Source organism: Lactuca virosa, chromosome 4 (assembly GCF_052849685.1).
Source record: "Lactuca virosa cultivar CGN04683 chromosome 4, Lactuca_virosa_CGN04683_v6, whole genome shotgun sequence".
NCBI classification, from domain to species: domain Eukaryota; kingdom Viridiplantae; phylum Streptophyta; class Magnoliopsida; order Asterales; family Asteraceae; genus Lactuca; species Lactuca virosa.
The window spans coordinates 63,655,791-63,660,628 of NC_136429.1; the positions used below are offsets into that span (position 1 = coordinate 63,655,791).

General features: G+C 32.2%; 1 long non-coding RNA gene across 3 annotated transcripts; it reads right to left on the reverse strand.

Annotated features, from left to right (window-relative positions):
• Positions 1 to 1,304: 1,304 nt before the first annotated feature.
• Positions 1,305 to 4,624, reverse strand: LOC145104933 (uncharacterized). Of its 3 annotated transcripts, none has more exons than XR_013707191.1 (4): positions 4,115 to 4,624; positions 3,860 to 4,004; positions 3,692 to 3,736; positions 1,305 to 1,489 (listed from the first exon to the last, which is right to left on the reverse strand). It is a non-coding gene; the product is annotated as an uncharacterized LOC145104933 (long non-coding RNA). The 3 variants fall into 3 exon arrangements; XR_013707193.1 differs by lacking the exon at positions 1,305 to 1,489 and adding an exon at positions 2,034 to 2,546; XR_013707192.1 differs by lacking the exon at positions 1,305 to 1,489 and adding an exon at positions 2,555 to 3,559.
• Between the last annotated feature and the right edge of the window lie 214 nt (positions 4,625 to 4,838).

A 4,838-nucleotide genomic window follows, 5' to 3' on the forward strand; every position in this document is an offset into this window, starting at 1 on the left:
AAATCATAACTTTCGCATACGAGCTTCGTTTTGGCGTTCTTTATATGCATGCGTAGGTAAAATCATACCCTACGACTTTCGTTTAGACTTCGTCGGCTAATTTTGACTTTATTTTTAATATTATTATTTTTAATAGACCGGGACAGGAAATCCGTTAAAAATTCATAACTTCTTCATCCGACGTCCGTTTTCGTCTGTCTTTTTACCGTTGTGCTACTTTTGACGAGACCTTCGATTCTCGTTTAATTTGCGTCGGCTAAATATCGATCGATTTATATTTCGAATTTTTAGTTGTGTACTGCTAAACCGAAACTTCGAAAAATCATAACTTCCTCATACGAAGTCAGATTTTTACGTTCTTTTTATGAACGTTCTCGGTTTAACATATTCTATAACTTCCATTTAGATTGTCAAGGCTAAAAAGCCTTTTATCGAAAATTCGCTTTTTACACTAAACAGTGTTTTGCCGGTGTTATCGCGGATTTTCGATTGGTCATAACTTCTTCGTTATAACTCGGATTTCAGTGTTATTTATGTTTTTGGAAACCTTGTTACAAACTCTACCACTTGGTTCATCCCAATTACGATTATTGATCAATTTATTTTTGACCAAAATTTGACTGGTGTCACACATTGGCATTGGACAACCCCCCAAGGGTATGTCACATGGAAAATAGGCGCAGGCAGTCGAATATTTTCAAACACCCGAATTTTAAAAGCGTTCGGCGTCAAACAAAGAAGTACGTGCAAAACAACAAGTTGTAAATAGAGGGGGATCGTGCTCGTATAACAATGGTTATTTCAAAGAAGCAAGTTATGATATATTTAATTGTTTATTTAAAGTATAAATAATCTAATTTTTAATGTTAAATAGGACATCACTCGAATCGAAGCATTTCGTAAGGCTAATACCCATCGCCAAGGGGTATTTAGTAGTCCTGCAGTCGCGCAACAATACGTAAGTGGTAAATTTGTATTTTCATATAAATGTTTATATCGTCAAGGGGTATTTAGTAATCTAATTTTTATGATGTTTATCAATTTTTGAAAATACAGTTGGCTTTACTCCAAGAGATCCATCAACAAACCCAAGCTTCTTCTGAAGCAAGCGGTCTAACACCAAGTGTTATAAAAAAATTGTTTTAAAAGAATATTGGGTGTTCGACGCAGACATATCAGAGACATTGGGTGTAAACCTTCTACGGTTGTGTCTATGTACGATCAGGAACAACCGATGACACATCCACCACCACAATCGCAGGTAATTGTTAGTTTAAGTTGAAAAGTATAATGCTATAATGGAAAAACAAAAAAAGTAGGATGTTATAAATGATATGTTGGTAACTGTTTGTTTAGTATATAGTATAATGCTATAATGGAAAGTAGAATGCTATAATGATATGTTAGTTATGGTTCATGTCAAGATTTCTATATTTTCTTCAATTTATCACTTTTCACATCTTCAACATTTTCCAATATTCTTCCAAATCTACAAGAAAATTTTTAAAAAAAATTTATTAATTCAAGAACACTCACAAAAGTACATATGTATATATCATGTAAGATTCACATGTGATTATATAATGTGATATTCACATGTAATTATATTGTTTAAGATTCAAATGTGAAATTCACAAAATAATAATAATAATAATAATAATAATAATAATAATAATTAACAAGAAAACTCACACAAAATGCGTGTGTGCATATAGACGTATTTCATTATTCACTCGTGATTTACATGTGAATCACATGTAATTCATATGTGATTTACATGTAAATTACATGTGATTCATATATGAATCACATATGAATTACATGTGATTTACATGTGAATCACATGTAATTCATATGTGATTCACTTATGATTTACATGTAAATCACATGTGATTCACTTGTGATTTACATGTGAATCACATGTAATTCATATGTGATTCACTTGTTATTTACATATGAATTATATGTAATTCATATGTGAATTACATGTGATTCACATATGAATTACATGTAATTCAAGTGAATACTTGGGAATTAATCTTGTTGATTTATCGGTATATGTAATGATGTAGGAGTTTTTAAGGGCAATAGAGTCCTTTACTATCGATAGTAGTTGATACTCAACTTCTTTTTCATTAGAATCAAAGACAATAATATTCTTGCTCACAACCTGTTAGATATGCACATATAATATGAACTAAGTGACCAAATACGTAAAATATATGTTATTATTATTATTATTATTATTAAAAAAGGCTCCGTTTTAGACATATCAGACAAGTCTTTCTCCAAATTCATTCATTCATCACGTATCTTTTTAGCCCAATTTTTTGGTGGCTGAAACATATCACGTTCATGTGTTATGTGTATATGAGAATAAAAACAAAGGTACGATTAAAAAGTAACATATTAGGTAAACTGAATCCAATAGAGGAGTTGTTTCTTGTTTGATTTGATGGGATTAATGGACTAAAAATTCAAAACTAAGAGGGGCTATTTCCAAGAACCTTTACAACTAGCCAATATCACTTCCATATTGATGTTACCTAAAAAGAAGCAACTGATTACATCACAATTCACAACTATGGCCAAATGCACGGAAAAAAAAGTTAAGTGTCACATATGAATTACATGTGATTCAAATGTAAATCACAAAAGAATCACATATGAGTTACATGTGATCACAATCATATTTATCGGATAAATTTGCACAAAGGGTAAAAAAAATTCAAAAAAAAGTTACAAATTTGAGGCATTAATGGACCTAAAATATGACTTTGGGTAAAACCGACAAAAAACTTGCAAACTTAAGGGTTTTTTTTATGACATTTCCCCTAAAATAAACAAAAGAACTATGTTGTGAATTCTTGCATTTAAGCCTTTTATTTATTTTTGTGTCATAATCATTTATAGCAATTTCATGCAAATATAAAGTAATTTTCATGCTATAATAGTGCAAAGTTTTCAAAGTAAGTAAGAAAACATAATGGGGTAGATTTTGAAAAGTACAATGCCTTAAAAGACAAAAAATATAATGTAAAAGGATGTAACATACAGAAAACAGCCACAACAATCGCGTATAAATGATGATATTATCATAAAAGATATACAACTGATGATGTATTTACAAAAATGCAAAACACAATGGCATAATAGTCAATTAGCTCATCCTAATTAGGATTTGTTCATTAGGAATATTTAGGTGGATCACCATTACCAATTGGATGGATCCATTTCACAGATGTATGGTAAAAAAAAAAAAGAGTCACCAAGCTTAATAGTCAATCAACTTATCTTGTGATACATGCAATATAAAACGAAAAAAGAGTCATATTTGCTTATCTTGTAAAATTCTATTAGACCATATATATAACTCAAATTCCTTGGTTTCAAACTTTTGATATGGTAAATTATGTTTCTTACAAATAATTTCACATGGAAAATAAAAACAAAGCATTATGTTAATATTTTTTTTACCGTTTACCTAACAACCCCCTACCTTCATGTTGACCCCACGACACACCCAAAGCAAATAAGGTCGAACACTTTTGCAAAAAACCTGAGATCCATGCATATGTGTACTGAACTTCCTCATGTTACAAACACTTCTAAAATATGACTTTATGACTTTGTGCATATCAAATGCAGAGAAAAAATTGTGAACAATTAGAACTTAAATAAAAAATCATACCTAATAAACATCTCCAATGTCAGAATGCATACGAAAGCACCAACTCTGTTACGAAACGTAGATGTTTTATTTGGATGATCAAAGATCCAATGAATACACAAATATCAATGTTCCTAATTTGATGAAACCACGAAAATAGAGATCATCAATTGATAATAAAGAACTTACCTAGAGAGAACTACAGATTGCTCGATCCTGTTAGGTTTGAACTTCGAGAGGCACAGAACGACGAGCACGCTCATGGGACTTCTAGTATCAGATTTGAATCCTTTGGAATATAAAAAGTCGATGTCTCCCATTTCAGTCCGGTTTCCTATTAGACAACATAGAAGAACTGAGAATTGATAATAATGGAGGATAGATCGGTTTAGAGTCAAAACATCTTCAATGGAGTATGTTTCCATTGGAGGTGATGAAGCATACCCGAATATGAAGATAATGAATCCTCGATAATGAGAATTGACATGTCGATGATGAAGGATCTTCATTGTAGCCGCTGGAGAAACTCAGGCATTAAAACAGATCTGTAAGCAAAACACAATCGATTCAGATAGGAAAATAATGAATTTTGGATCGTTAATGATCGACGACAAAGAATCCTTGATCTTGAGAGGATTTCGAATTCCATTGAATGGTGATAGCAACTATGAAATCTGGATTGATTGTTGATCCATATATGGAGGCGGTTTTCGGATTCCACGTCGATGTGTCGAAAAGAGGAAGGAAGGAGGTATCTCGTTCAATGTTATGTGGATGGTCATAGATGACCGATGTAGGTGGCGGTCGTTAACAAAGGCATGGATTGCCGTTGGAGGGAAGAAGGCAGAGGGAGGTGGTCTGATCTGGTTTGTTGCGAGAGATTGCATATCCACTATCGAGGGGATGGTAGAGATGAATAACACAATGTCAATCTGCTAATTAGTGGTATTAGTTTTGGGGATTTGTAAATGTATACCTATATTACCCCTATTAATTTTGTTAAAAAACCATATATACCATTGAAGCTATGTTTATTTACCATATTGCCATCTTTGATCTCGATGATTACATTTTTTGATTTAGTGGTCCACTTTTAGTTCTTGGGTTCTCGGGAAACTATAACTTCTCAAATGATCATTCCTCTCTCTCTCTCTCTCTCTCTCTCTAT